We start from the raw sequence: 10,479 nt of genomic DNA, 5'->3' as shown, positions 1-10,479 counted from the left end.
AAAATTATATTTTTTGCGACGACTTAAGTGATATTGATGTACTTTTTGAGGCTGAATCTTGATTTGACTATGTTGGTTCCATATCAGAAACTGATTAAACTTATTTCCGGATGTTTTGTGTGATCCATTTTTGGCAAATAATTAGGAAGGCATCAACCGCATATCTAGGTGGATCAGGTGCTGTTTAAAAATTACAGTACACAAACAATAAAAAACTAGATAGGTAATTGATTCAGATTGTTTGATTTCTTTGGGTTTCTTTGGTAAATATTGAGGCGCAGTACGCTTGGGACTTTTCGTGATTTAACGTAACAGCAGCTTCTCAAAGTAATATGAATTTTAAATAAGGTTTAACTCGTACAAAAGACATTTTATCAATAATGTCATATTTTGAGTTCATTAGCCATTTTGGAATTTGATGGCAGTTCGGTGATTCGGTGAACACATTGCCAGTGTTTAGAAATTCTTTTAACCCGGTACAGCCCATTTTTTTTTCGACCCTCTACCGCCCAATTTTTTTTCGAGGATTTTTATTTTTCCTGTGTTCAGGAAGTCATTTTGAGCAACTTTTGTTCTACGAAAAACTTTACTTCAATTGTGTTATGTTTTTCTTGTTTCATTTTTAGTATTTTAATATGCCTATCTATTTTTTCATGTTTTTACAGTAACTTTTTTATTTTTGTTTTCACATTTTCTGCTATAAAATGGCACCATTATTATTTAAATTGTAAAAAAAATGCGTAGAGGCATAGTCTGAGACACTAGACAAATTATTGTATACTTCTTTTTACTTAAAATGTAGGAAATGTAAGTAAAAAAAACATTGACAAAGTCACTTAAAACAAGTAAAACTTCCAATCCATAAATTTTCTAAAATTTTAAGAGTTCTTCTTTCCAATTCTTTTTAATGATTGTAGAGGGTTAATTTTATCACGTTCATTTTCCTTTTTTAAATTGTTAAATTCTAAAAAGGTTCGCTCTCAACTCGTTCTCACGCGCAAACCTTCATTTTTTTAACATGTTCTAAGTTGTGATGCTTAGGCTTATTAAATTTCCAACCTTAAAAAACAATTCCCAATCAGCTCCCGTTATAACGTGTTGCCCAAACTAACTGCACCCACAACGGTAAAATCCAAAAGCTGCGTTTTTAACTGAAGACTGTACCTTCTCGAGAACATTAAAATTCCGCCTACGGCAAGCTAAACCAGACGCCCGCCGCACAAGAAACTGCTGCTAGCGCTGAAAAAATAGCGCGCAATTTTCCATCCTCAATTTAGGGCTGCCAAACTTGCAGTAGCCTAATGGCATGTTGAACAGGGTTTTTCTTTTCTGTGTGCTTATTTCATCAAAGTCATCCAATTTTTGGACAACATATTTCAAGCCATCGAACACAAAATTAATGCCCTACGTCCTTCGTCATTTAGTCGGGCTAAAAAGTTGCTGTTTAGAAATTACACTCAGGTGAATGCCAAAGTTTCATTTTGGTTTTTATTACATTATTTCAGTTGAAAATTCTTTGTAGAACGTAGAAGCTGTAATATATCGTCAAATTATGAATAGGGTATTTTATCATTAAATTTGAAAATTCAACCACTAGTTTGATTATGTTAAACTAATAAGATAGTTAAAACGTATTGCATTTTCAAAATAGGGGTTGTAAAAGGAGTTTTTGTGTAACTGACTGTACAATCGATTGCGATCTAAACTTCCTGAATGGCTTTCAGAGGTCTCTAAACAACATTCTTTCGATTTTGGCCGATAAAAAAGGAAGGGACAAGACACTTGCAGCTTGGGGCATATTTCTTCCTGGGCCAAGAAGAATGCCAAAGCCTGTTGGCTTTGGCCATTTTTGCATAGGACCGGATGCCGCGGCTAAAAAGCTGGGACGGGTTCCTCAAGGAAAGATGAAAAAAAAGTGACTAGTTTGTAATTTCCTAATGTACCGGTTTGGCCGAAGAGCACCTTTTTCGTATTTATTAGAATGTGATTTTTTGCTGTTGGTTGTTTGAAGCAAAAATCCACCTGAACCCCCTGAAGAAAGGCAATAATTCGGCGCCGAAACAATTTAGCAACCGTCTGGCCCCGGGGAGTTTTCCGAAGGTCGAAGGAGCACCAGGCAGGTCCTCATGGACACAAGATGATTACGGGGCGTTTGCTTTTCCTTTCAACCGGTGGTGTGTCCCTTAAGGAGAGCACCTTGCTGCGCGGTTGATCCTTCCCATGGTACCTGCTGCTGTTTTTTTGGCCAGACTCAAAGTTTCACCTTTTCTTCTCGCTCGGACAGGATGCACTTCTTCCTTGTATTGGGCTTTCGTCCTTCCCATCCACTCTCGAGAGAAGGTCCTAATAAGTAGGTTACAAAGTTAAGGAGGCGATTGGAAGGGAAACTATTTTTTCAATTCAAACTCAATAACAGTTGGTTGACTTTTTTCTCCATTTAGCATGAGATCGGTGGTTGAGATAAGAAAGAAATTCTACGGATGGACGGAACGGAACAAGCAGGAGAAAGCAAAAAAAAAGCTGTGTTGGTCACCTGGTTGAAGAGGTATTGGCAGGAGCATCTTGTGGATTTTATTCTTTACTTTTTGAAGGAATTGCAATCATTTTATCAAATAACTCAAAATAAATTAATAAACCAAAGATAACTAAGGGGTTCTGCTCGAAAACGCCCAAGTTTACGTACCGTCATCAGGGGTGACATTGAGTCATACAAATTTTAACTTTATTTGTAGGATCCATTCACACCCCCCAACCCAACGTCTCCCCTGATGATTTTACTATTCAAAAGTTACCTAAGAAACCATGTTATACATAGTTCAATATCGTTATAGTAGTTTATGCAACAAGTTGCAAAAAGATGATTTTTTCAGCACAAGTCGTACATTTATCTAACGAGGTTCACCGAGTTGGATAAATACGAAGAGTGCTGAAAAAATCAAGTTTTGCAACGAGTTCCATACCACATTTTTTGCAATTCCGAAAAACACCCATTGAGTGAAATTTTAAGTCAAATTTTCATGTATTTTGTCAATAAATCGTTTAAATCAAAAAAATGTTGAAAAGTGTTACCTTTCGAAACAAGTGCTGAAAAGTTCAACTCTTCAGCACCCATTTCAGTGCTGAAAAGCAGAACTTTTCAGCATTTATTTTGAAAAGTGTTGCTATTCGATTCTTTTATTTTTCGTTCAGAAAAGTAGGCTATTTCGTCGTTCAAGAATGACAAGAAAAGTAAGTAGTTTCACGACGGAATTGCAAAAAGAAATTTTTAAATTGCCTCAAGAATCAATTTCAGCAAAATTTAAAACGTTTTATCACTTACAATTAGAAAAGAAAATTATTTAATTTGATTTACGAATAGATTATTCCTTAATGGGTAATTCTCTACCAACTCACACGAAATCGGGAAAAGTTGCCCCGACCCCTCTTCGATTTGTGTGAAACTTTGTCCTAAGGGGTAACTTTTGTCCCTGATCACGAATCTGAGGTCCGTTTTTTGATATCTCGTGACGGAGGGGCGGTACGACCCCTTCAATTTTTGAACATGCGAAAAAAGAGGTGTTTTTTCAATAATTTGCAGCCTGAAACGGTGATGAGATTGAAATTTGGTGTCAAAGGGACTTTTATGTAAAATTAGACGCCCAATTTGATGGCGTACTCAGAATTCCGAAAAAACGTATTTTTCATCGAAAAAAACACTAAAAAAGTTTTAAAAATTCTCCCATTTTCCGTTACTCGACTGTAACAAATTTTGGAACATGTAATTTTATGGGAAATTTAATGTACTTTTCGAATCTTTATTGACCCAGAAGGGTCATTTTTTCATTTAGAACAAAATTTTTCATTTTAAAATTTCGTGTTTTTTCTAACTTTGCAGGGTTATTTTTTAGAGTGTAACAATGTTCTACAAAGTTGTAGAGCAGACAATTACAAAAAATTTGATATATAGACATAAGGGGTTTGCTTATAAACATCACGAGTTATCGCGATTTTACGAAAAAAAGTTTTGAAAAAGTTACTTTTTGCGTTTCTTTTTGTTTCGTCGTCCGTGTCTGTCGCGGGTGACCATGAACGGCCATGATCGATGACGACCAACTTTTTCAAAACTTTTTTTCGTAAAATCGCGATAACTCGTGATGTTTATGAGCAAACCCCTTATGTCTATGCATCAAATTTTTTGTAATTGTCTGCTCTACAACTTTGTAGAACATTGTAACACTCTAAAAAATAATTCTGCAAAGTTAGAAAAAAACACGAAATTTTAAAATGAAAAATTTTGTTCTAAATGAAAAAATGACCCTTCCGGGTAGATGTAGATTCGAAAAGTACATTAAATTTCCCATAAAATTACATGTTCCAAAATTTTTTACAGTCGAGTAACGGAAAATGGGAGAATTTTTAAAACTTTTTTAGTGTTTTTTTCGATGAAAAATACGTTTTTTCGGAATTCTGAGTACGCCATCCAATCGGGCGTCTAATTTTACATAAAAGTCCCTTTGACAGCAAATTTCTATCTCATCGCCGTTTCAGGCTGAAAATTATTGAAAAACACCTCTTTTTTCGCATGTTCAAAAATGGAAGGGGTCGTACCGCCCCTCCGTCACGAGATATCAAAAAACGGACCTCGGATTCGTGATCAGGGACAAAAGTTACCCTTAGAACAATGTTTCACGCAAATCGAAGAGGGGTCGGGGCAACTGCTGTGTGAGTTGGCGGAGAATTACCCTAATGTTTTTTTAAAGTCCCTTGAGATAAAAGAATGATTTTTTTTATTTACACCAAAAGTTTAAAAGAAGTAGGAAAAAATTCCTAAAAGTTTGCTTGCACAAGTTTCAACCATTTTAACACTGATTTAAGTCACTTCTGCGCAACAATAACCCACAACTCATTCATCTCCCCCAAATATTCTTCAACAAGCAGGAAGTTCTTTGAACTTCTGCTCGAACCCATTTACGCTCGCGCAAAACAAAACCCATCCACTTTCAAGCGCTCGAAACTGTTTGCCCCAAAACCAGTAGTGTAAACAAACAAAATAAATTATCGACATGCCGAGGAATGTGCGCGCTTCGACTCTTTCCCAGTGACCAAAGTATTTGTACACAATCAAAGGGGTCGAAATTCGTCGGAAATTCTGCTCAACCCATCAGGTCCTCCCCATTGAGATGACCGAACTGGGTGGGTGTGGGAGAGGATTCGTCTGGGGACGGCCATGTGGGTTTTGAGGGCGTTTCGGGTATGATACTATTGTGGGACATCTGAACAATGGTTTCTGCGTTTCGAATTTGGAATTTGACGCTATCGGTAAGGTAACTGATCAGGTTTCAGCTCATAACTGTGTTGTCTGCATTCAAATGGACCACTTAGTCACTGTTGATGATTTGGCGTTGACGATAATGATGCTTGAACTTTAGGGGAGATTCACCAATCGGAATTGGGACCGATTTTTCGAAAAAATGCCAAACATTGAAGGTCTGTACCGAGCTCCAGGATGCTCCAAACTTCAATGTTATATATACCAAAAGATGCGCAAGGATCTGGCCTACACGCCAGTGATGTTTTTGGTAAACGCATTGGTGGCCAAAATGCCTCAAAAAGTGACATTTTTGAAAAAATCTTTTTTACGGGTTAAATCCCATTTAAAATTGAAGGGCGGAGCGCCAGCTCCTGTTACGTCCAATCAAGCTCATATTTGGGATTTAGGCTCAGTATGCCCACCGGAACAAACCCCTGAATGCTTACCAAAAAGTCATTTTTGTTACATCCTAATAGTCACCCTCCCCTAAAAATATCTGTGAAGCTGTGAACTATTCCTCAAAAAACGGTTAAAGGGCTCGCACGTTAAAGTCACGACAGGGTTGAGCATCCGCATAAACTTATCCGCGTGGGCAGAGACCAGGCAAAACTTGGCGTTGGCGCCAGCTGGTGACTTCTTCTCGATGAGAGGGGTTTATATTTATAGTTTTCTCATCTTGGAGAGGGTTGAGGCACATATTAACGAGCGCGTTTGTACCATTTTCAACGCCGGAAGATTGGTTGCACGTGTTGCGTCCGACTGTGTGGAATTTTGTGTGGCATCGCCGGGGTTTGGTTGATGATGGATCTCCGAGTGCAGTGACATCTGCTGATTTCATTCATGTGTGTGATGATGCGGTGAATGGATTCACGTGATGCAACGCTGGGACAACTCGTAACTTGGATGAATGCAATTATGATAAATTATGTTTTTGGAAAACTTTTAGTTTTGACAAAAAAAAAAACACACACTTGGACATCCCCATTTATTTTTCATTTTGTAAAAACCATTACAAGAATGCCAAAAACATTCATTTTTTTTCAAAATAAAACAAAAAAGTTGTTTAAATGTAATGCGTATAAAATTGAATAAAAGATAGTCACACACTCACTCACAAACTCACTCATTAACCCACTAACTCATAAACTTACTTACTACCTCACTCACTAACTCACTCACTAACTCACTCACTAACTCACTCACTAACTCACTCACTAACTTACTCACTAACTCATTCACTCACCCACTCAGTAACTCACTTGCTCACTAACTTACTCACTCACTCACAAACTCACTCATTAACTCACGCACTAACTCACTCTATAACTTACTCCCTAACCCACTCACTAGATCACTCACTAACTCACTCACTTAATCAATCACCTACTCATTTCATGACCGTCCTAAGAATTTCGATTTTGACTTGAAGATGTGATTTAAAATGAACTGTGATTTAAACTAAAATTATGTTGATCTGACTTAAATAATTAAAAAAAATTACATTTGAAAAACTAATTACAGAAAATTTACATCAAAGATAAAAGAATCACACAATTTTAGGGTAGACATTACACTTCAGTTCATTCAACAATTTTAAGTTTTTTTTTCAAAGATTTAGAATGGAATTCGCATTTCATCAACTTTATTTTTTTGTTAAATTTACCAATCCTTTGCAGTTTCCCACAAAATCTGCTCACCTGGTGCAAGCATGTGAAGAGTAAAAAAAGTGCAAATCGTGTATTCCTTTCGGGGCTAATAAAATCGTCCGTACATAATGAGCAATCAACTTGACCCGTGATTCTGCTGAAGATCCCAGACTCTCCCAGAGCCCTCCGCCATACACCGCCATCAGGCAATCATCTCAATCATCAATCGTTTTGATGTGTTTTCATAAGTGTATCGGGGTGGGTCTTTGAAAATCCATCGCGCCTCGTCGCCTGCTCTTTTAAGGCACCGTTGCGTTTGCTGTCTGTCGGGCTGTGAGTCTTCCCCAAAATGCTGCATCCTCGTTAGTAGGGATGCTCACAATTTTTTGTTTTGAGACGTCTAAACACAGTTGAGTTTTTAATTTCTTCTAATTAAAATGAGTTTTATTACAAATAGCAAAGACAACTCGTCAAAGCCCATCCCTACTGTCTTCACGCAATCTGTGTCCTGTGGGTGCCCCTCTAAGAATCGTCCGCTGCGGCGGTGGGACTCTCGTTGATTCGTTTGGCTTTTGACCAGCCGGGCTATTATTAAAATTGCACAAATGGTGTGGGAACCTGCTGCAGACAGACAGCCCGAGCCACGTCGGGCCGACCCTGGAGCCCAGAGACCTCGACCAGTCTCGGAGATTAGCTCCTTGGCGCAGATCGGACTCTGGGAAATCGTCCTGCGGTGCACCGACGGCGGTCGTCATCAACGATATTGCATGCCATCGACAAGATTGTGGGGAGGGAGGTAATAAGCACGCAGCTAAGCGTCCAGAACCAACAACAATATTGTCCCGCGACTGCGGGTTCGGAATGGCCAGCTTAAACTCGAGAATAAATCATCGTGACACCCGCAAGCGGAATCGGACTGTTTTGCAAAGAAGCTTCGAGTTTTGATGATGGGAGTTTGCATTTGGTTGCACGCGGCAAAACGATGTGCGTGTCCTTGAGGGAAATCTTTGTGGGAATGTTGGATGTTCAAAATTAACTAAAACATTTTCCCAATTCATGAGAGCTAGATGGTTTGCAGAACCAAATGCAATTTGGATTTCTAATATTTTTTCTTGAAGAAAAACACAGATTTTGAGCTTTTTTAAAAGTTTATGCCTGAATTTAAAAATTTTGATAATATGTTTTTAATGAAATTTTTTTCAACAGTGAAAATCGAACCAATAGTTTCCGAGATATCGTCAGTTGAATGAGAGCCAACAAGACGACTCTGAGAAAACACAATAAAAAATGGTTTGCTCTACAGCATTGCCTTGGCGTTCTCGATTGCGAGATTCCTACTCGAAACTAGGTGTCCGAAGGCTTGATTGTTAAGGCAATTGCAAACCTCTTTTTACACCTAAGCTTCCATCCACCCCGGGACTTGAACTAACGGCCTTTGGATTGTGAGTCCAACCGCCTACCAGCGACTCCATCTGCTTGCAAAATTGTGAGCATGATAATGAGCACGGTTGAGCTGCCAAGATACCAAGATCAGCTGAAGTTAAGCCAATCATCTGTTAACTGTATAACCCCTGAAGATCCCTACTTTATTCGTTAATAACAGCGCCTTCCCAAGAAGCCTGCAGTTCAACAAAGGTACAAAGGTGCCTCCTGAGCTACGATGCTATAGGGAGGACTTTATTAATATATAAATGTAATCTCGCAGAAAATGGCCAAAATCTGTCTTTAAAATCAATTTTTGGAAAAAACAGTTTTAGTAAATGATTGTTGGTTTTCTTTTTGTGAAAGTTGCTTCATCCTGCATTATTCGTGAGGCTTTTTGCAACATCTTGGACTATTTTCACAAAAAAAAAAATGAACGTAGGCTCACCTTTTTGATACGATACAACGGCTTGGAGATACAGCAATATTCAAATTACTAAATAGAAAAATATTAAAATAACTTTTATCCTCTTCACAAATGACAATCTCCAGGCTTCATGTACACAAAAAAAGACTTATATAAGCATAGGGTAACATTTCTACAACGTTTTATCAATATCGGAGAGGGTCATGGGACAATCCATAAACCACGTGGACACTTTTTTGAAAATCTCAAGCCCCCCCTTCGTGAACAATTGTCCATACAATAAAATCACGGCTTTTAGGTTTCATTGTTAAAAACAAGTTTTTCCCGTTGGGACATAGATTCGCGTGAAAAGAAAATAGTTCAGGACAACTTTTTCCGATGTTCCATAATCTTTTTGTACATAGTAGATTTCGTAATTGCAATGAGTCGAATTTGGATGGTGGGGCAGGGCGCACGTCTTGCAGGACTATTCGTGTTTTTTTAGTGATTGTTTTTTGTGTTTTTTTTCTGACATTAGTTGTTTTGTGATTTTAAAAGCTTTTCTTATATCACCATTGATCAGAAGGTACGGCGTCGGGTAAATTGTGCAATTATTACTTAAATAATGTGTTAAATTTTCATGGTGAAAAACTCATTTCTAAAGAATCGTTTATCGAAAAACACGCTGACATTTAGGGACCATTAGCGCGCGTTTTTTGAATTTTTTGATTCGATTGTGAGTAGCGGGACCTCGCGGTTGCTCTGCAATGTGTTTTTCGGAGCCTTTTATTTGGTATTTTATTTTTCATAAGTCCTTCTTTTATCATCGTTCATTGGAAGGCACGCGGCCGTTTTAGTTCGTTTAAGTTATGTTTTTTTTTTCGTTTCGTCGTGCATGGCCGAATGGTTACGCTGTCCGCTTTGTAAGTGGATGATTCTGGGTTCGATTCCCATCTGCTGCAACCTTCCATCGGATGAGGAAGTAAAATGTCGGTCCCGGCCTTGGTTGTTAGTCCGTTAAGTCATTCCAGGTGTTGGAGTTGTCTCCATGCCATAAGTACAAACAACACACCAAACCAAGCCTACTCCGGTGGAATCGCTGGCGGCGGTTGGACTCGCAATCCAAAGGTCGTCAGTTCAAACACTGGGGTGGAAGGTTCCCTGGAGTAAAAAGAGGTTTGGGTGCTCTCCCCATTCAAGCCTTCGGACTCCTAGGTTCGAGCAGAAACTTGCAATAGAGACCACAAAAGACCCGGGGGTCGTTAATGTGGATGGTTTGATTTTTATTGATTCATCAAACTATTGATTTTATAAAGAGTAAAGGGTCTTTTATTTACTATTTTTGAAATTTTCTCGCGTTATCTAAATTGTAAACACAGTTAAAATATCTTGATAAGTCCAGCCTACTACTGCTCGGTTGGCACGCGTTCGATAAAAAAATTGTTAATTAATCAATTATTTATCTTTCCGTGGCTGGTTGCCTAAGATTTAAAATGTTCAACCGATAAACAAAATGCTCATGGTCACATCACTGTCACTCGTGAATCCTGACCTCGTACCCATCTACTAACCCCCTCAAAACTCATGTGATACTTTGTCGGAGATGCAGTCGATTGGGCGGTCTCTATCACTCAAGTATCGGACTAACATTCCCATCCACTTCCCCGTGACCCTACCACTGGTCGTGGCCGGCGCCGATATTGATTAGCATTATA

Source organism: Culex pipiens, chromosome 2 (genome assembly GCF_016801865.2).
Source record: "Culex pipiens pallens isolate TS chromosome 2, TS_CPP_V2, whole genome shotgun sequence".
NCBI lineage: Eukaryota > Metazoa > Arthropoda > Insecta > Diptera > Culicidae > Culex > Culex pipiens.
The sequence above is the reverse complement of the archived record's forward strand: the minus strand, read 5'-3'. Positions refer to the sequence as shown.